A 22,991-nucleotide genomic window follows, 5' to 3' on the forward strand; every position below is an offset into this window, starting at 1 on the left:
CAGCCATGAAGCTATGCTGAATAGGTAAAAACACCTTTTTCAAACACACCAGGAGAGTACTTCATGTAAAGCGGACTCAGAGTTCGGGTCGGCACAAATGACTGAAATCGGTCTGTAGTTGTATGCGTCGGCTCTGTTCCCACACTCCAAAAAACGCGGAATCTGAGTTCGGCCAGAAAACAACCCATCGGCTTCCAATGTGGGTGCGGCGCCGTCACGTTACCGTGGGCTGCGAACGCGCATATATGTATACGCACCAGCGGAACGTTATATAGGCGTAACGTTACGCGGAAAGCCGACATCCGGCTGCTCGTGCTTTTCTCTGTCTCGACTTCGACTGGTTCCATGTTTATGGCGACGCCCCTATGCTTTCGTATCATCTCCCTTAATGTGCCCTCTGCCATTTCTTTTTCACCCCGCAGGATGTGTGTTCGAAATAAATCAGTTATTAAATGCAGATTAGGAATCTTGTCCCATGGCGAACACCTTTAAAAGGTGTTTTGGCTAAAAAGGGTGTAAAACTGAAAAAAAGGTGTCCTTGTGAACACCCTAAAAAAGGTGTAAGGTTGCTCAACACCCTAAAATAGGGGTGTGGGCAGCGGAGCTACGCGTGGTGGTGTGGAAGGAACGAGAGCGCAGGATGACATACCTAAACTTCCAATACGCACAAGGCACACTTGACCCACAAATGAACTGAGTAACAAAACCAACCTGATGCATGGGTACAGCGAATACATACTTATAAATACATCTCTTCATGCATTTATAGCCATCAGAGGAGCGTCATCCAATAGAGTAGGCGTGCTTGTCGCAAAAATAAGATGATTTAGCTCAAATTTTGGAATTATGATTTTTAATGTAAGCGTATACAAATCAGCATGCGGATTTCCAGAAACTTTTTAATCGAGAGGTAGTTATTATGTTCAATGAGTACTAGAATTTTATAAATACGAAACAAATATTCTTTCCCATCTCAACACACTTCAAGAAGTGTGTTCAATATTGCAACACCATTTTTCCAATATAGGTTGTGGGAATCGTGGAGAACCGCAACCCACGATCACGAGCCGGCGCGTGCTTCGGGAGAGCCTTGTGCGCTGAAACCGGTCCGGCGCTCCGCTGGTTGTCGGCGTCCCCCGAGAGATGGCACCACCGATCCGATCTGTGAGGGCAAGGCGCGCGGGGGCGGGCGGCGCGAACGTGCGAGGGGAGACGGGAGAGTCTCGTTGGAGACCCGGTCGGGGCGACATCGGCGGAACGCGGCGGTGGTGGATACATGCATCTCAGGTGGGAGCTCTCTCGCGCGCCGTGAGTGCCTGCCTCCCGTTCGCGGTCACGACCCGGACAGTGTGATTCGTGAACGCCGTCGAGCCTTGTGCTCGCATGCTTTGGGATTCCCCAAATAAACGGCTGTGCTTCGGCACTACTGTCTACTGTGTTCTCGTATCGGCGAACCTCGCTGGGCTGCCGTAGGCATGGGAGCCCGCGTGGTTGACACGCCGGGAGCTAGCGTGGGGGCCTACCCCAGAGTGCTGGCAAGGTCCCCGAGGAACGCCTCACATATCCCACATGGCGCCCAACGTGGGGCTCGTATTCAGACGAATTCGAGGTTGCTAGCTCCCCGAGAAATGCGTTGCTGCAGTCGTAGCCCACTACCCTTTGTCCGGAAGACTTCGGACGAAACGCCTCGCGCCAGTCGATTGCAGGCAGACAGTTTTGATGCCCGATACAGCCGTGACGGCAAATGTGTAAACTGTCCTACCCGCACCAGGCGGTGAGTCAGTAGGATACCTCCGAGCACCGCAGTCGCGGCCCGCTTGCGAGACGGGAGGTGCGTAGGCCTTGTTCCAACATGGCGGCGGGTCGCCTTCCTCGTAGCGCCGTCCCCGCGCAGTCGCGCCGGCGGCGCCGGTTGAAGTTTCCCGCAGGCGCGGCGGACACTACCGAGCGAGGGTGCAATGTTTGGGAGTTCGCAAGCCGCATGATGAGCCCGCCGCTACTGCGCTTCGAGTCCGAGGCGGAGTGTTTGCCGATTTGACGCCTGACAAAGAGCGAGGGGGATCGCTGAAGAATCAGTCTCCTCTCGCTGCGGGGGGAAGCGGGAGCAATGGGACCGTTGTCTCCGCGCTTCCGGAGTGCGTGCGTCTCGATGCCGTGAAGTCTCCGCTCGAGATTGCGTTTCGGCAGTAAGAGCGTCGCGCGGCTCGGCAGCGGGCTCGTTGGTCGCGAGAGATCGCCAGTCTTAGTAAGAGACGGACTCTCAGGCGACCTATACCGGTGATGTGCGCCCGTAAGCCGCTGGTATTGCGGTTGGAGCTGGCTCTACGGCAGCTTGTATTGCTGCGAGTGAGTTGCAGGAGCCCACCTGCTTGATGCTGACGCAGCTTTGCCCACCAACGCACCAGGCCGAAATAGCTCGGACGGGTGTTTCGATGCCGACCCCCCGTAATAGTCAGGCGAGCTGCCTCCAGGCGGGGGTGGCTGCTGGAGCACAGTTGCCGGACTCGTGATTCCGCGAGCAAGCGAACGTGCAAGGGGAGTACCCTCGGGCATCTTTGTTACCCTATTTGGCGAGGTCGTCGATAAGGTTTCCGGCCAGTCACAGAAGATTGCGGAGTCCCGCTGCCCCCCACTTCAAGTTTGGGAATCGTTTGCACCAGTCGGTGAGAGCGAGACCTGCAGCAAACGGATACCACAGGGAGCCACGCCAGTCACCACTGCCACGGACAGCGAGGATGGCCTGCTGAACCACCGGCGGGGCCGAGCGCGACCCGCGGAGCTACCGCCAGATGCTGCTCCGGCCTGCCGGGCCTGGAGCCAACCGTTCGGGAGGACCTGCGGCCGAAGCGGCCACGGAACCCAGGAGGCGGCGGGATCCGGCGCCTACGCGAGCGGCGCGAGCCTTTGGGCAGCCGCAGTGGGCGCGGCCGTTCTTGTTGCCGCCTCGAGCTGGGAGTGGGGGTCGCATCATGGCGCGACCCCGGCGTTCGTCGGCTGCGGCTGCAGGCTACCCCCGGGACTGCCAACCCGCTGTGCTGCCCAACCGCGAGAGACTCGGAACCACTGCAATGTGTTTGCGGGTTTGTGAGGCGAGCATCGCGACGACGGCATCGTGTGGCGAACCTTGGTGTGGACTGGCATGGGAGTGGCGTTCGGTGGCTATTTTGCTGACTTGAGACGTCGTGACGAGTGTGGTGCAACGTGACGTCACTCGAGCTCAACTGGCGTCCAGTTTAAGGGGGGAGGAGTGTGGGAATCGTGGTGAACCGCGACCCACGATCCCGAGCCGGCGCATGCTTCGGGAGAGCCTTGTGCGCTGAAACCGGTCCGGCGCTCCGCTGGTTGTCGGCGTCCCCCGAGAGATGGCACCACCGATCCGATCTGTGCGGGCAAGGCGCGCGGGGGCGGGCGGCGCGAACGTGCGAGGGGAGACGGGAGAGTCTCGTCGGAGACCCGGTCGGGGCGACATCGGCGGAACGCGGCGGTGGTGGATACATGCATCTCAGATGGGAGCTCTGTTTGTCGCGCGCCGTGAGTGCCTGCCTCCCGTTCGCGGTCACGACCCGGACGGCGTGATTCGTGAACGCCGTCGAGCCTTGTGCTCGCATGCTCTGGGATTCCCCAAATAAACGGCTGTGCTTCGGCACTACTGTCTACTGTGTTCTCGTATCGGCGAACCTAGCTGGGCTGCCGTAGGCATGGGAGCCCGCGTGGTTGACACGCCGGGAGCTAGCGTGGGGGCCTACCCCAGAGTGCTGGCAAGGTCCCCGAGGAACCCCTCACATATCCCACAAGGTGTAAAGCTACAAATTACGGCGTTAAAAACTAAGAAAAAGGGTGAAAAAAATTGGGTGTAAGGAAAGATCGCCAACTGAGAAAAAGGGTCTAAGAGACCTCCAACTTTGGAGGTATTTCATCCCCATTTACACGGCTGCGCTGAACATTTTCTACAAGCGTACTACGCTTTGTACCCCGCGATGTTTTACATGATATAAATTGGCATGATTTATTACAAGTGAAGATGTTTAAGCTTGAACTAGGTTCGGTGGAGTTACCAAAAAAAAGAGAAAACGAACTGCGCCACTGTAAAGGCTGCACCACCGCAGATATGGTATTTTATACGGTGTTTTAACAGTTAAGACGGATTTGCAGCCTGTTCGAGTGTGATCACAGAAGGCGCAACCATATACGCACCTCTTTAAAAACCATTTCGAAGGTACTAGTCTTTTTGGGATTCTAAAAGGCAAAAAATTGGCGCAGCTTGAAATGGTGGTGCAAGGCTGGAGAAAAAGAATAGCTAGGGGTCGACCTAGCTTGCTTCCCCCTTAGATCCGCTGTCAGTGCGGGGGACACAATGGAAAAGCCTTGTAAAATCTGGTTAAACTTGGCCTCACCCCTCAGCGCTTATCCTAGCTTAGCAAGGACATCAGAAAGCCTGGCAAACGTAGCAAAACCTAGCAATACAGGAAGAAATTACATGGACCCGCCGCTGCGCTGTTCTTTTTTTCAACTAAACACCTATTTCGCAGCCTTTCAACACCCTACAGAAAACCAAGCGTGTTGCAGTTGTTCAACACCCTTTTCACCACAAACTATAGTTTTCTTTAAATTTTAAAGTTTCAAATTGATATTTCACCTGCCAAAGCTGAACTTGGGACATGGGGCGCACTGTATATGAAAACGAGCAATCATTCCAGACCAAATATTTTTTTTTGCTTTCGAACACTTCTTACGAGTAGAGGATGGTATGATGAGATGTCTTGTTCTTTACGGTGCAATTATACATGCATGCATGGCTTTATCAAGGAACACCTTTTCCACACCCTTTCAACACCCTAAAAAGACCAGATGTGTTGAATTTGATCAACGCCCTTTTTTTAAGTGCGAATGCACTTCTTAAGCGACCCTGAATCACGCGTCCACCGCCGTCCGTCCATCCGCACCACATACCCACTTAGGGCGATTGGCCAAGAAGAGTTCCTAATTTCTTTAGCACATACCCACTTAGGGCGATTGGCCAAGAAGAATTCTTTCGCATCACCCGTGCATTCCCACTTCCCCATCGACGACTGCTGCTTCGCCAGGAGCGGAAGTCGGGGCGAGTACTGCGGCGTCTACCTCGTCGGTCACGTCTACGCGAACCTCGTGTCGCACGCCGTGTCCACCTCGCCGGTCAGGGACGAGTCGCCGTACAGTGCCGTCTACACCGACGCGTACTCGGGCGACGGAATCGTGGTCGTCACCCTCTACCTCGCGCCAAACATCTCGCGCGACGACGTCGTCGAATACGTGGATGCGGCGATGGAGAGTGTGGCCAGGCGCGTAAAGCCCTCGGACCCGGTCGTGGTTGTTGGGGACTTTAACGTGGACGTGCGAAAGGGCGGCGAGTGGTTGATGGAATGCATGCTCGCCAACCACTCCATGACGTGCCTACCGCTAGAGGCTCCCACCACCATCAACGGCAGCTACATCGACCTGGCCTTTGCGAGGAACTGTCTGATACGCGCGGTCTTGCAACAACTCTTGACCGTACATTTCAGTGACCACAAGGCGGTCATAATGACCGTCAACCAGAACGACAACACCAACAAGTGCTGAATAAAGAATACTGTCGTTTCACTTTACTTGCGTGTGTGTGTGATCTCCTCGAACATACACTTTAATTCACCAAGATTTCCAGAGAACGACTAACGGGGTGTGTGAATCCCCACTTGATCACGCGGGGGTGTTAAATGCAACTAACGGGCGAATGCCAACACAGTTCAACATAACTCCCCCTCATAGCATCACCCGTGCATTCGCACTTCCCCATGCTCCCCTTCGGGGAAATGCGGGTGAATTTTTTCTCACAAAAAGGGTGTAGAGCTAGGAAAATAGGAAAAGGGTGTTGAGATACAAGAAAAAGGGTGTAATTGGCTCCCAACACCATTTTTCCATTTATGCTATGCCATTTGTGGCCAAAAAGGGTCTAATAAAGTTTAGTGTGTACCTTTAGAAGCGTTAAGGATGGTGGGTTCTCGTTTAGGCCAGTAGAGGGAGAATGCTTGCAAACAAATGGAACGCCATATCTAGAAGGCAGAGAAGACAATTCCGAATAAGGAAAGTGCTAACAATACAGACGCTTACAAATAGGTCGCATATAAACGGCATAACTGAGCGACAACAGTTGGCGAATTTTTAAAAGGGAATGCTTTCCTGTTGCCACATAGCGCAATTTTATGAACATTAGGGGAACTACATGACGTTCACCCACTGAAGCCTTTCAATCCAAAATGAGAGAAATACAAGCAATTTTAAGTTCTTAAGAAACAGCAGACGGTCATGTTACATTCCTTAACCGGGAATCCTTGATTCGTTCCGAGGAGGTCGGTTTTTAACACCTTGCTCTGCCAAAAGGCAGGCACTGGCGCGAAAGCGTCAACGCGGATACAGATTAATTAGGCGCGTAAGCGACGTTAAGCAACACGCCGACCACCGGAACAGCAAGTGGAAAGCTCGATTGGGGAAACCACGCCGAGAAGAAAGAGGAAGGGACGGTGTAACCGACGGGTCATGAACAAGACATAGTTGTTCACGGGAGAGGAAGCGTCCCTCGCGGAAGACAGCGGGCTAAGGGCGGCCCTAATTTTCACGGACAGGAAGAGTGGGGATGCGAGGAAGTAACCAAGAGCGGGTAATAAATGAAGGAAGGAAGAATGCCGCCCCGCGTGGGGAAATGGCAAAGTTATGCGCCATGTTTGGTGGTCATTAAACTGCGGACCCAGATCAGGAAACAAATGGACGCTTGGCACAACACAGGAGTTGCGGCAAAGCCGCTGAGCTAAATGTTTTATACAAATGAACACTTCAGGCTACGCAGTAAACAACGAAAAAAGTTTAAAGAATCATTTCATTTGATAACCACACAAAAAAATTTCCCCGCATTTCCCCGAGGGGGAGAATGTGAAAGTGCGAATGCACGGTTGTCGGCCCGCTTGCGGCGCTTGCGCTCGGCCCCCGCAGCCCACCGCCTCGCCGCCTTCTCTTCCATCTCTTCCATCGGGTTTGTAGTATCACGTGTACACCACGCAGTTATCAAGCCGCTATAACGCCGCTGAGTCGCCAACGCACGCCGCTGATGACGTAGTTTGAATGAGTTAAAGATATAAGGCGCGTCACTAACACTGATATCACCGTCGCGTCCGTGGCTTAGTCGGTAGAGCGTCGCGCTGCGGCCGCAAAGTCCTCGGATCGAAACCTGGCGCCGGATGCTGTTTTTTTTATATATAGAGAGGAGGACTGCGGACGCCGCCGCCGCCGCCGGCGGTGGAAGGTTTGGGGTCGCTTATAAAGTGCATTCGCACTTAAAAGTATTCCTGTCCCGATGCGTTCCTCAAGTGCTGACTTGCAAGCAGAAACTCGGTGCTTTCTAAACACCTTGAAAAAAAAAAAAAAAAAGAGTTGGGTTTGCGAGAGCCGAGCCTTGGACAGAAGGACGATACTAACGTTCCCGGATAGGTTGAGGGTGTGAGGGCGTCGTGGACTAGGAAATAAATTTCATTTCAGTTCATTTTATTTTCCTTAGAGACCCCCCAGTTGGGGGTATTACATAAGGGGTTGTGTGAGCACAGAAAACAGGAATTTTTAGCCACAAAAAGTTAACAGGGCAGGTGAGTTTTACTTCGGCACTCAAAGAAAATTGGCTGGTGATGGCGGCGATATGGCGGGGAGGGCCGTTCCAGTCTTTAACAGCGCGAGGACGTATAACACCTCGCGCATATAAGTATAAGCCAGCCTTACTCAAATTTCCAAATCAAACAAAAAATGGCTGCCATGCCCCCCTGGGAAAGTACATCCGAGCTGTTGTAAACTACTACACATGATGTCGAGGGATGGTCTGAAATTTTTATTAATTTAGAGTGATGGTAATGATTATCGCTGTGGTATACCGTGGTTGGTTACGCGGCTATTTTTGCTACATTCTTGGCCAAGAACCAAATCCAAACACGATCTGCCCGGCGTGGTGGGTTTATTGGTGCCATTGTAGCTCTTTAGTCCTAAGTTATCCCTGACAACCTATAGGAACCAGTCTTTACATGTTCTACCTACGGCGGCCTCAGAATTACCTTATATGAGTTGCTAGTGGCACTTCACAGGAGGGCTTCGAATGATCTCCGCCCCCTTTTTGAGAACAGCTGCAAAACTACTCTTTATTAGGTACACATGGTGGGGTAGAAAGGGGGGGGGGTAGGTTCTATTGTTCACAGGCGCCTTATAATCCATCATGTTGTTTTGGTGCTTCTTTTGTGATTTCTAAAGGAATACTGAGCTCTATGCTGTATGCCTGATTGCAAACAAACTTATGGAGTTGGCCTTCAATTGTTAGCCTCCGTTTTTTTTTCTCACAGCAACGACACAAAATTTTCCCACGAACAACATGCTAACAGCTTCGGTGTAAAAGCTAAGTTGACTCCATCGCGTAATGCACGAAACCGACAAGAGGTGGAATATCCAAGGACCGTAATGGCTAGCGACGGAATATGGGAAGGCAAAACTTGAAGCAGCAGTGAGATGAAAAATTGGAAGCATGGAGAGAATTCCAACAGAGTCAAGCTCTACTAAAAGTACTGTTGTTTTCAAACAACTCGTAAATCAATAATTACGTCGAGTTACGTCAAGTTTACAGCTTCACCGCACAGAAGCGAAATTCGATCAAGAACTTTTTTACCTTGTGTATCTGTTATAGCTGGCACCGCCCCGTTATGATCCAAAATTTTGGGATGCTAACTTCAATGGAACACTTGTTTTCAATGAACTGATTCTGTCTCGTTGTTGTTTTGGTTCTGCTCTGTTTTGTTCTATTCTGTACTGTTTTGTTCAGGTCTTTTTATTTTTGTTTTGTTCTGTTCTGTTCTCTTCTGTTTCATTTCTTTTGTTTTTGTTCTTCTGTTTTGTTGTTTTCTTCTGCTCGGTTCGGTTCTGCCCTGTTCTGCTCTGCTCTGCTTTGTTCTGCTCTGTTCTATTCTATTCTATTCTATTCTGTTCTATTCTATTCTATTCTATTCTATTCTGCTCTGCTCGGCTCTGCTATCATCTGCTCTACTTGGTAGTGTTTCTAGAAAATGACAGCCATCTAGACAACGCCACCAAACAACTCTCAGGAAACTAACACAAATAATTAAATACTATGCGCAATTTCTCTAAGGATCGGTTTTTCATTTGCAATTGCTAAATTTTGATTATAGTGCTGACGTTGAACACGCTGCCAGGAATTCTCAACTACGTCAAAGCTTTATGTCAGCCTCATGGTACCGCTTTAGTAAAGAACTCGGATCTCGCGGAGTCTCGAGTTGCATTTTTTGTGGTTATATCCTTCTCCGCTTTGCCGAGATTGTGAATGTTAAACTGATGTGAATGTTAAACTGAGTAGCACGGCGAGAGGCAATTTCCTGAGAGAACATCAAGGACGGAGCACGGAGCCGCGAATCAGAACTCGTTAGCGGCAACTGTCGGTGTTTGTTGTTGGCCCGCAAGGATCCCCCGAAACGGCACCGACAGGAAGGCTTTTATGCTGCTTCCCTTCTACGACTCCAGGCAAGTAATGTTCGTAGCTGAAAGTTCGTGTAATGCATGCATGCCGCTGTTGTTGGAGCAGCCCTCGCGCCGTCGTGCCCTTTCATCTTTGACCGCGCCGCCGCAGTTATTTCATTGTAACGAACGGTTGGTAGTCAGAGATTCCCAGTATCGACCGTAATTACTAAAAGAGGTGGGCGCTGTATTTCGGATATTTATGAATGGCTGTACCTCCACGGCGCACATTAAAGGGAACCTTAACGTTTTTCCTTTATATCGAATAACGTATTCTGCCGAGAATACTCTGAGTTGTGCTTTAAAAGGCAAACTTTTGCGTGCAAAGTACACCCGTCATTCGCCTATTGCGCTATTCTCCCAAGAAATCTGGACGTATAACTTTAACTTTTCGTCTTTTCGAGAAGCCTGCTTTAAGCCGTTAACGATGAAGCACCACAAGCATATTTCAGAAAGGTTCTGCAAAGTCGCTTAGTGCGCAACCCCCCTTTGTATCTCGTGTTAATAGCCAGCTTCATTATCAATCAATCAATCAATCAATCAATCAATCAATCAATCAATCAATCAATCAATCAATCAATCAATCAATCAATCAATCAATCAATCAATCAATCAATCAATCAATTACAAGTTGTGTTCTTTTGGTAGGAGGGGACTGGGGTAAACTCTGTGTATACATCAGCTTGACGGAAACCCCAGCATTGCATACGATGACAGCAGCGTAATCTGCTTACTTGTCCGTTATCCGTCCTTGTCCGTTTACTGTTGTCCCGTCCCTTGCGCTGTTTTCTTCATGGATCCGTACCTACTCGCCCAACTTCGCAAGCTTCTTATGCGGGTTCCGATCGGCCTGCGCTCTTTTTCCTCACTTTATCTTCAGAATTCTCGTTTTTGCATCAATTTGCTCACTGCAGCACCTGTGGGGTCGCCTGCTCGCCTTCTCGATGTGACACCCCTTGGTGACCCCTGCTGTTGCCTCCATAGCTGGGCCGCTACCATTGTCCCCAGACTGGGCAACAAAATGTGGGCACATACTCGGACCAACGGTCCCGGGAAATTTCCGAGGCGTCCACAATCTACAAAAAGGGAGACTCATGTGTGAGCGTGCATCAACCGCTGAACATACAAAAGCAAAACTATTGAGGCGCCGTGATTGTTGTCGGTGACACCACTCCTTCACAATCATAATCCTACCATGTTGTTTGTTTTCTCTCTTGTTTGCACAACGGGTTTGGCCTCGTGTACTTCCCTTACATACTTCCCGTATTTTGTAATATTATTTATATTTTGGCGCTATGTAGCACCCGTCTTTGTCAGTTCACTCTTCTCCGGTTCCGTGTGTTGTTTTCTTCATAGACCCGTACAGATTCACTCAGCTTCGCACGCTTGAACAGTAAAAAGGAATGTGTTAAAGAGCCTGCTGCAGCCCTAGGCGCATTCATCGATGCAGATGCGGCCCGAGGCGCACGCACAGGAAAGCCACCGCTCCATGCAGTTCAAGTTCGGAGCTGCTGCTCCCGGCTCGCGCTCCTAGGGATGCAGGGGAGAGTTCCGGAGGCGCATCAGCAGCCTTCCTTCGATATACAAGGCGTGACAGTTGACCGAGTGCCCGACGGCTCATCGGCACAAGTAAGTTCAGAGTGCAAGAAATTCACGAAGCTCGTGCCACTGGGCGCCAAAAGGGGTGCGTGCGCCCCAACCACGAAGTAATAGGCTAAGAGCTTTTTTTCCCCGCTTCCGCGTGCATGGAACTATATCGGTCGTTCGCTAATGACTTGCTCGTCTGGGAACAGCGCTCTCCCAGGAAGTGGGAAAAAGCCCTCGCAGTTTCTTGCAAGGCTCCCTAAATGGCAGAAGGGGGACGGTACAGCGCCGCATCGCTTCCGTAAAAAGTGCAATTAGGAAGCGGCACGATTGCCCGTAGGCCGAATTTCGGGATTAGAAAACCGTGATACCACTTCGTCGACCCTTGCGCGCACACGCGACATTTCCTGGTACGTCTTCTCTAAGCCGTATGGTCCGCAAAGTATCCAACAAGATTCAAGGACGCCTTACTTCTAACGAATGCATTTCTGACCCGCCGAATAGGCTATTCGGTGTCCAACTAACACTTGCGTAAATGTGACGTCACCGCACTGGAGGTCACGCTTCGCAAAGTCTACAAGCGGGCCCTCGATCTCCCCATCCACCTCGAACCAACGCCTCGTCGACTTGGGCATGACGAATATGTTCGAGGAACTTCGAGAGGCCCACTTGAACAATTAATACCTTCGGTCGAGAAACGAAAGAGGGCAGGCGACTACTCGCACGGCTTCACATCTCCTACGTCGCAAAGGCAGAGGATTGTACTGGCATCCCAGAGGACTGGCGCCCAGCGCTCAAAGTGCATCTTCTGCCCGAAAATTTGGACAGAGACACCCGCGAAGTCGACGTGAGGCGCGGGATAAGGACGTTGAGAGTCTACACGGCTCTCGCCCTGGGGTCTTCTACACGGATGCTACTGGCCCGCACCATGGGGGATGGCATACGGCCGCAGTCATCCGTGAACACGAACAGGTACTGAGACTCACATTCCGTGCCCCTGACATTACATACGCGGAGGAGGTCGCAATAGCTCTCGCCACAGCAGATCCTCGGTCCCGAGTGATCATCATCGACTACCGGGGAGCCAGTGAAATTTGGATTAGGGTGGCATCGCCTGCCGAGCTGCTCGCATCCTCAAAAACTAAGACGCCCGCACACGCAGGCGGGCGGGGAAACTTGGAGGCCGATGCCTCCGCCCACGTCCCTACTACCGGGCACCGCAATACTACCCTGCTCACGGAGGACCTTTCCTTTAAGCCTTTCGGAAAATAATTTCCCCCTACTACCCTGCATGGACTTGTAGCAGCTCAGCCGCGGAAGCCGACGGAGCTCGCGCTGCGGGAGCAGTGCACCGTGTTACTGCAGGTCCTGTCCCGAGCGGTGAGCCCCGAGGCACGAGTCACGTGGCCCGCAGTTGGAATCGAGACACGGAGCCAAAGGAACCGCACTCGCACTCTGCTAAGCAAGAGCACCACCAGTGCCATGGCTCGCCCGTCCCCGCCGCAGTGCGCCATCTGCTGATCGCTCGGCGCTCTTCAATAAATGAAGGAAGGACGTCTCCTCGCGTCCCCTTCAGACGCTCTCCACCCCCCGCGAAAAATCTTTCCAAGGCGGTAGAGCGCTGGCTTCTCGCCTCTACACCAATACAGTAGTGTGCCCGGCAATACTGCAACTCTTCAATGCGGCTTTCTCTGGGGGGTGCCCCCATTCTGCGTGCACGTGTTCCGACTTGTTTTACAGGGCGTGGGCATGGCCCTTTTAACCCGGCTTATCCTCCTTTTCCTTTCTCCCCCATCTTTAGAGATCTGGGACGCTGCCCTTCTCAGATGCGCAACCCTAGAGAGCCAACGGGCTCTCGTGGCGGCGGCCCGTGCCACCGCGGAAGACACAGGGATCCCGCACTAGGGACCTCTCCTATACATTGTAAAGGGTCGACCCTTCAGGTCGTACCTATCTGTCTTTTGTAAATAGCGAGATAAATGTTTTCCACCACCTCCACCCCTCCACTGGTGTCCGGGAGACCAAACTATACGTGGCCTTCCGTTACTACGACAGAAGTGTTATTCCAAGTGGATAACGGTAACTTGTCGACCCTAAGTAAGAGCAGAGCTAAAAAAAGCACGCACTCAAGCACAGAAGGTAACAAACAAGCAAGCAATAATACGCACCTGCACTAATTACCTGTGCTATACAACGCCTAACGCTTCAAAGACAAACGCACGGACACATACGATAGCCTTCCGCTCTGGAACAGTTCGCGCGCCTTTGCATCGTATTCGGGAACTGTGTTTTTGCACAATCAGATTTTTTTACAGAGGAGAATAAACCTACGGCCCGCTGCGGTGGCTCAGTGGCTAAGGCTTTGCGCTGCTGAGCGCAAGGTAATGGGTTCGATTCCCGGCCGCGGTGACCGCTTTTCTGATGGAGGCGAAAAGCAAAAACGCCCGTGTGTATGAGATTTCGTCGCACGTTAAAGATCGCCAGGTGGTAAAAATGAATCCGGAGCCCGCCACTACGGCGCGCCGCAGCACCTGCGTTGCGTCGGCGCTTTAAACCCTACAATTAATCGAATAAACCTGGGGAATGCAGATCATACACAGCTCCGCTGTAACAGGTGCCGAGCGGCTGTTGAAAAGATCCAAACCACAGATTGCATTATCAGCGGAGAGGGTTGTGCTAACATGCCATAAAATAACGACCATTTAGGTACTGCTTACGGCAGCCCAGGCTATCGCGAACACACCTATGCTTCTATAGCTAGCCGACTCAAGATTGTAGAAAAGAGATATCTACAGAGATATAGTTTCGACAGAGCAATGGGATCTGCTTTCCCGGTATACAGTCGCCCACCGTTTTTTCGGACTCGACGGGAACAGCCGATAAGTCGGACTAATCAGGAGTCCGAAAAAAAGGATTCACTGAAAAAAAATTGGCCGCGTATCTGCTCCTTTCGTTGCAAATGCCGTCAAAAGACGATAGTCTTTATCGGCTTTTGCGAAGTAAATGCCTCCCTTCGCTTTCCCGCTCACCTCTCATGTTGTTACTCTTGCGTCGCACTCCTCCCGAGGTAAAGACGCCAAAGGTTTGCTTATATGATTTTGAATTTCCCGCGTTCAACTGCTCCAAACCGAGTGTCTCGATGCGAACACTGCCGTACGGTGAAGACACGCGTTAATCGAGACGCCCTACTTCAACGTTTATAGAACCGCGTTTCCCTACTCAACGTGCGTTGCAAGCAGAACGTGGAACCTATCTAGTGAAACCTTGCGTAACTGTTGCCGGTTGATTTCTTAAAATGGCGCCAGAAGCTATAGTGGCGCGGGCGACAGCAGGCGACGGCGGAGTGAATTCTTGTTCTGCAGTTTATGAAGTATTTAATGTCGCAAATTCAAGCATGTTTGATTTTTTTATAAAGGAACACTGCAAATATCACTTCTGTATTGATTTGTTGTCTCATATTTGCGTAATGTTTTGTTCTTCTTCAACAATGTTGACAAGTATGAACGTTACACCGGACATAGAGGGGTAGATTTAGCTGTGACTATATAAGACTATTGCGCAGGCATTGTTTTAAGTGCGAATGCACTTTATAAGCGACCCTGAATTCCGTTGACCGCCGTCCGTCCACATAGCAACAGCTGGGGGTGCGCGCGCTCCTCGTCTTCCTTGGCAACGGGGGGAGATGGGCGCGCGCTGCCTGGCCGCTCACATGGCACATACCCACGTGGGAGATTGGCCAGGAATCTCCTCGTCTTCCTTGGCAACGGGGGGAGATGGGCGCGCGCTGCCTGGCCGCTGACATGGCACATACCCACGTGGGGGATTGGCCAGGAATCTGGCGTGAGAAGGGCTAACGCACCCGCTTAAAGAAGTACTTACACGAAATTTCAAAGCTGAGATCCGCTCTAGCAATCAAGTACAACGACAACACAAATAGGTGTCTGTGAATAAATGCATCTTTCTTTCTTTGTAGTTGTGTGTGTGTGTGGGATCTCTCTTTCGCGAACATTACCGAACCGCGCAAATTCAACTCCTGCATTCGCACTTTTACATTCTTCCCCTCGGGGAAATGCGGGGAAATTTTGCTTTGGCCGGGTGGCTGAATCGAGTCACAGACAGGCAGACGGACAGACAGACATACAGACATACAGACAGACCAAAATTTCTGGGTTTAAGTAGCCCAAGAAAGACTATCGTCTTTAAAAAAAGAACATTCATTGCCCCAACGGCTGGAAAAACGTAAGTATGCGCGTCTGTTCACACGCACCCCTGCGCGCGACTATGTCCGCCTGTATTTCCGTCAGCGTTTGTCCGTCGCCGCTGTAGGCAGACAATAGCAGTGTGAGGGCTCGCGTGTGATCAGCATTTGGTGCTATTGGGGTTGGTGGTACGTCATCCTCGTTATCGCTGTCAACCTGCGCCGGTTCGAGGACCCGGCGTACAGTTCCGTCACCATCTAACTCGGAACACGGCAGGATGGCATTAACGAGGATGGCAACATCGACACCGCTAGTACGGAGCTCATCGAAAACGTCGAATGCTGCGGCAGGCGGCATCTCAGCTGTGGGGTTCTGGACTGTGTCACTATCCTCGTCCGTCCTTCCAACCACAAATACTGCATGCCGAAAGCAGTTGCCTATCATGTCCTGCGTCACTGCCCTCCAGGCATCAGACAGGATGCCGATAGCCGACAGCACATTCACAACGTAGCTTTTGTCCCTGTCCACACACAACACCACACAATTCAGAAGGCGCGATCGGTTGTGCAGCTTCAAGTTCTTGATGACAGGTTGGTGCACTGGTGGTATTCGGCGGCAAAAATGCCAAGAGCACCGAACCTGGAGTTCGGAAAATACAACCGCGTGCTGTGCGGTGTCAGAACTATCGGTCGTCGATATACATGTGCTTCAATGGGACAAGTGGCCGTGCCGCGAAGGTGTCCGAATAAACAAACACTTCCCCATTTTCGGCGTCCTAATAAACATTCGGCGACTGTATTTGTGTACAAGCCCGGGCATACGATTCCGTAATTACATATCGATGCACAAGTAACTGAAATTTGTTGGCCAAAGTGCAATATAAAAACGATTTCCTAGTTTTCACTGCAGAGACTGCGCAGAATAAAAAAAATGATTTTGTTGTTTTTTTTTTTCAGTTGAAAATTATTTGCGTACTACTACCAAGCGAAACCTCCGCAGGAGTATGGTGTGTGCGCTGTAAAATGCCACAAAAGTATAGTTCCAATGAAGCTATTATCTTGAACTATCGCAAGAATGCCCCTCCACCCCCCAAAGTGTAGCCCTACCCACACCATCATCAACTGCACATTCTTAATAAAACCTGCTGTTGGCCGAGCTGGTTCACGGGTATTTAAAAAGGTCGCAAAAGACATACGCAAGACAGACGAAGGATAGAAGGGACAAACTCTCGCCCCGTATATTCTTGGTGCGTCGTGTGTCCGTTTTTGCGTTCTTTTTTAAAGGTACACATTCTGGCTGTTCTCTAAATGCTACTTGCAGTTAACCATAGCGCTTAACCGAGTTGCTTCTTTCACTTAATTATGATTCACCGAACTGCCACCAGACAATTTTAGCACGTTCCCCCCTACCATTAAAGATGCAAAACATGGTGTTTCATTAGCCAAACTAAGACTCATTAGTATAAGGCCAGAATCTCAGCAGTACCCACTGAAGTTGTGTGAGCAAATTAGCAGCGACGCTTCTCTGGTGTCGTTCCCGGTGCGAAAAACCGACGCGAGCTTCGAGGAGAGCAATTAGTTGGATCTCGGGTCTTTTCCAAAATAATGGCCAGGTAGGATGACTTAAGGGATGCTGTGCCCGAAACACAAACGGAATCTTTTAAGACGCCAGTAAATATCAGCTTATAAATACATCCCGCCTGCTTCTCTCCTTGTACAGTCAAGTGCTTCCACACCCGAAGTTTAATGTGCTCTGGCTGCATAATTCAGCTGTTCAAATCAATTCATCGTGCCTTCATATCCACGCAAAAAATCTATAAAAAATAAGGAATACCTCGAGAACAGAGTACACCCAAACAAAACTATTTTTCAATAAGTAAAGGTACAACAGGCGAAACACACGGTCGCGGCGCAAATCAAAGATAGGTCACAAAAGATATTCGTGAGTGGCCGACACTTTGTCTGGATGGTTTCACGTTTGCAAGGGTCGGTTATCTTTTTTTTTTTTTTGCATTGCGCGCTCACGCGCAGTTTTCGCTCCCCAAGTTTGGTCTTAAATATGCCTTACTCCTAAAGTTGTCATTACATCATCACAGCCTAACTTAAGGCATAAATCCAATGCCCAACGAACAGGCCGTACAATTACAGCCGCAATATGCGTAAATGGAGAAGTAAGATGAATTATAGAGGAACGGTTGGCATTAGTTCATGAACTTCAGCAGGCTGATATATTTTGCCAGAAAAAAAAGGTAAACAAATTCCAAATACATTCTATGCGTTCTGCCGTATTGTAAATGCCAGTGCGAGCATGCAAGCAGTCACGCTTTGATAATATCATGGTAAGGGCGCTATCAGTTCCTTTTAACAGCCAAGCTGTTCAGGAAATCGTTATTTTTTCTTTCCGCAATTAAAAAGACGAAGAAAATGCTGGAAGCACTCACGTGAGTGCGTGCCTCGCGGTGGCCGCCAGACAGTTAGAAACCAAGAAAATGCCGAGTGCTCTTCGGTGCGTGCCTCGCCACGACCGCCCAGCGTATCCGGCGCACGCTTGTCAAGCCAAGCTTACTAACTTAGAGAGATTGGCCGAGACGCAACCGCAGGGCAAAAAAAAAAAACAATAAAAAACACCACCATTGGCAATAGCAGTAGGCAACACTTTCTCGGGACGAGAAAGAGGCGTTATAGCGTATGCCCCCCCCCCACAGTGATGTCCAATGATTATCACTTCGAAACAAAATGAAGGAAGCTCACATAGCAACAATGATGGAGTAAAGGTCGTTGCAGCAGCGAAGGGATTTAAACCGTCGTGAAGGTCGTGCTTCAAGTCTTGCGTGTTAATGTTAGATTTCCTCGTTTTTTTTAATTACCTTTAGTTGTACATTCGTTACTTATCTGTACGTACTCTCTACTATGACGTGTACTACTGCGCCATTTATGAAGCCGTTGAAGACTTAATGGTAGCAAAAAGCATATAATTTAGCTTTAAGTTTTGTGCAATTCTAAGACCATTTATAGCAGGAGGCGAAAAGCGAAAACATACGTGTGTCGAGTTTTTGGCAAACGTTAAAGATCCCCAGGGGGTCCAAATTAATCCAGAGCCCTTTATTACGGCACACGTCATAGCAGAGGTGTATATTGTGCGCGTTTAACCCCATAATCTTTCGACCGTTTATAACCACAGCAGTTGCAGTTGGCATTATTTGCATAAGTTAGTAGGTGCTCTTCCCTTCTTTCTGTCCTACTCAATTGATCGATTCATTCATTCATTCATTCATTCATTCATTCATTCATTCATTCATTCATTCATTCAGGTGTTTCACGAGCAGAAACTTCCCTTAGCCTATGACGCGACCCGTAGTGGACGGTTTTGTAATAATTTTGATCACGTGAGGATCTTTAACGGGCACCCGGCACACTCGTGTTTTCACTTTTCGTCTCCATCAGAAAAGCAGCCACGATGACAGGGATCGAACCTGCGTCATTGGGCTCAGCAGCACACGCCTCAGCCACCGAGCCACCGCAGCGGGTTCCTATCCCAGTCCAATTTTTCTTTGTATGGTACTCCAAATTCGAAAGGCATGCGCGATTATACCATTCGATTGGACATCGGCTTAAGGTACCGCGCACATGTTTTGTGTTGACTGTACGACTACTCCTGAACATTTTTTTAATAAGCAAGTCCCGTTTCGAGTATTTCAATAGCGCGGGTAAAACACTGACTTCCCAATAAAGAATAGAGTAAAACGTTAAGTGTGCCATGATTACAGCGGGCATTATTCTTCACCGATTGAACGTTCTTTGCATTTTCTTTTTTCGTCACAGCCACCACTTTCGCGGCAGGATACGATGCCTGGAAGAGGAAAGTATGAACAAAATACGAACAAGAATGACGGTTCAGCCACTTACAAGGGGTCGCAAAAGGAAGAGCGAGGCCGATAGGGCGGCCTATTCGGCCTGACTATTCTGCAATTACGGCTCTCGAAGCCACTCGCATAAATCAAGCAGCCCGGATAATCAGGAGCTGTGATGTCGCCTTAACAATGGCTGGTATGGATGGCCCGAAAAATTCCTAGGCGAAGCTCATCGTGAAGAATTGTTCGAGGGCCGCGAAAGCCTGGCTGGGGGCAAAGCGAAGACAAATCACATTCCATAAAGTGTGCCGCAAGAAGCTTCCCGGCCACGGAATAAGTGGAAGAACCAAAAAAAACCCGAAGAGGTACCTTCGAGAAAGTTCTATCCAGGGTCCGAATATTCTCTCCTCTTGCTGCTATTATACCAAGTTGACTGCGTCCACCAAACTTTTTGAAAGCTGAATGACAGCAGCCTTTTAATCGGATTGCAGTAACAAGAGCTGTTCTGTATGGTCTCCAGTCTTTGGCGGTTTAACGATGCTTCCTCTATTATGTGTGTTTATCCAATCCCCTTACTATGCCGTACTAGATGAATAACGACAGGCGCAATCTAGCCAATGAAGGCGCTTCTGCAGGATAAGGCCTTCTGTTCCTTATAACGACGTACACACTTTCACTTGTCTGTGGCGATTGCGGGTTTCCAGGCGGAAGAGGAAAAGGAAAAGAACACTGTGGCCGAGATTTGGTTACAAGTTAAGTGGCCCTCGCCGCTCCCTGATCTCCAAAGGTTGGCTGTTTCTCAGCCGTACAGTTGGGATCAACTTCCTTATTTCATGCAAGGCGTTGCGGCAGAAAAAAATGGATACATAGTGCGGAATGCGGAAACCAAGCGACCAAACGACGTCAGAAGCCAGCTTACCAGTCACAGCGCTTACAGGAGTCTAATACGCCTATCAGCCAGAGATTAGCCGGAATTCCGCTTTACTGTGCGCATTTTAAGGAAGTGCTAACGCAGTTGCATATCACACGTTCTCCGAAACGCCTTTGTCTAAGTTTTGTATCCTACATCATGCGAATCACTTACACGCGTACTATGCAACGCAATTTGAAAGTTATCGCGCTAGCATCGAGGACCCATTGATTGATGATTGTGGGGTTTGATGCACCGACGCTACACAGGCGATGAGGGGCGCCGGTAGTGGAGATCTCAGGAATACTTTTGACCACCTGGGGTTCCTTAACATTTCCCGAAATCTCGAACACACCGGCGTTTTTGCTTTTGGTCTCCATCAGAAAAGCGGCCCCCGCCACCGGGAATCGAACCCGCGTCATCGTGCTCAGAAGCACAACGCCATAGCCACTGAGCCACCATGGTGGCATCGACGACCTTTAATGCAGGTACTAACCGCCTTTACTTTCACACGCCTGCGAGAACGCAAAGGCAATTCGTCCTCCCTCAGCAACTGCTTTTATGAAGCAGTACTGACAGAAAACTTCGATTCCTGGAAACATATGTGAGTTGCTTCATGCAGGTGCCATGGTGATATCGTACAATTTTTGGAGACATGTTTTGCCTGTACACAACTTTAAATCGCTATGATTTGGTCAGTTATGGAGAGGCCCGGCGACTCAGGCCATGCGTGACGTCAAATGGGCCAGCGGCCAGATGGATGGAGGTGTGTGAGGTGAAGCTTCCTGTGGGGCGAACTCCAAATCGCCTTCCCCTTCCATTTCAGCGTCACGCATATTATTCGGGAACGAAGAAGAAATTCCTGTGTACAACCAATAATAATACCACAAACGAACATAACGTGATACTAATAAACGTTGCCATACATAGCAATACCATCATTCGGGAAAGGTCGCAGAAATTACTGCAATGCGCGAGAGCATCCTTTCTGAGAATCACAACGCAACTTTATTTAAAAGGTTTGATTCCTTCATACTCTCGACCTTTACTCTGTCACTGTAACGCGGTTCATGTCGCTGCTTTTTAAAGCGAACTTCATAGGCCTCACTGATGGCGTCGATGTCCAAGCAAAATGCACTGTAGGAAAACCAACTGTACACAACGTGTTTCTCAAGACGATGATCGTGATTAGTGAAGGTGTTTAAAGCGCCTAAAAACGCTTCCCGTGTTTGGAATCGCCCCTGGATGTCTCGCGTTACGAAGCCGACGTCTACCCCATTGCGCCACTCCGACACGGTCGAAGCAAATTGGATTTTGGACTCTGACTTTGACTCGGCTTTCTCTCGAGGAACCTTCGCGTTTTAATCACCTTTCTCTTAAGAAAGGGAGTTTGATTTTTTTTTTTTTTTGCATATCGCAACTTAGACGTAAAGCGCTACTGAACACGTTACTCGTACAAGTCGTTGTTGTTCATGCTGAGCTATTTATTTCCGGAAATAAAAATGAATACACGGGCTAAATGTGCCTATATGTTCACGTCTTCCCCACAAAACTGGAAAAACCTTGTTAGATACAGGGAACCCTGGACAGAAAACTTTATTCTGTATTGACGGCACTTCATTAAAAGAGGGCGTAACGTGCTTTATATTCTCTGAAGTGACGACCACGAAAGCGAGATTTCGAATAAAGTGATTTCGTTATAAGGGGGCGGGGGGGGGAGGGGGGGGGGGGCTTATTGTACGTACTGTGCATGCACTCACAACACCTACCAGCTAGCTATTAGAATAGAGGCCGAACTGTTTTTCATTTTGTATGTCGTTATTTTCTGTATCCACCTTGCTAAGGTCATAATTGAGATGCGCTATTTGTCGCCGCAGCTGCTGTAAATTACACGTCATGCCACATTAGTCTCAATAATGCCAGCGGCCAGGTGACTTGGTTTCCATCGCAACCAAACACTCGCGCTGAAACGGCGCTCCTTCACTTATACGTGCACAAAGATTCTCGGCACGTGATCGTTCCTGTAAGAAATTTGGTGTCCACGTAATCATTTTCCTTCGCGGCCGTAGAACGTCTCAAGATGTTCCGAATGTTTACGGGAGCTAATGGCCGGGGGCTGTCCCCACGCCACCGAGAATCAATTGCATTTAGCAGGAAACGGCGTAGTTGGTTTGATCGACGGCACGCCCCCTTCCGCCAAGAATTTCCAGTTAGCCTACTTTGTTGTTTTCTTCTGGAATTAGCGTAAATCGATTCATATTTATGCCTCTGTCCGAGACGCCACGTCTATAAAGGTTGGTTCATTTAACCACACAATTAAATTTTCTTTTGATTAGCAAGTTTCATGGTTGAAACACACAGCCGCTTTTTTGCACGATTGAAACGTATTATCCCACCCGAATATTAGCATGCCGGTATTTTTCTAGCTTCGTAACTCTCGTCACAATACCCTGCCATGTCATATCAGCAGAGCTTTTTGTCCATGTGGAACTTCACCTAAATTGTTTTTTAGTACCTTCTGCTAGGTTTTTCTTGATCTTATTTCGCTGAGTATTTTTTTTTCGGAAAGCTACCAAGTTATGTGCGTTTGTCTAATCTACACAAAACTTTAAGAATAGATTAAATATCCACTCAACTTCCCCTTAATTTTGGGGGAACATTGTATACACGCCTTTTGCGAATACACTGATCTTCGCACTGTACCACAGAAGGTGCGTCGCAATGGCTGTAAGACGAACTCCCCCACTTTCAACGCGAACCTTTGTGAGTTTACCCGAGCATTTCGTGGTATGGTGGCGGTGTCTGAAGCCGCCAGGGCTCTCTTGGGCTCCCAGCATTAAAACAAACGTCCTGGTGCGTGTCTACAGGCCGAGTGAGTCTA

This window comes from Haemaphysalis longicornis, unplaced genomic scaffold (genome assembly GCF_048455015.1).
Source record: "Haemaphysalis longicornis isolate Haplotype H1 unplaced genomic scaffold, Haemaphysalis longicornis Haplotype H1 scaffold_3, whole genome shotgun sequence".
Taxonomy (NCBI): domain Eukaryota; kingdom Metazoa; phylum Arthropoda; class Arachnida; order Ixodida; family Ixodidae; genus Haemaphysalis; species Haemaphysalis longicornis.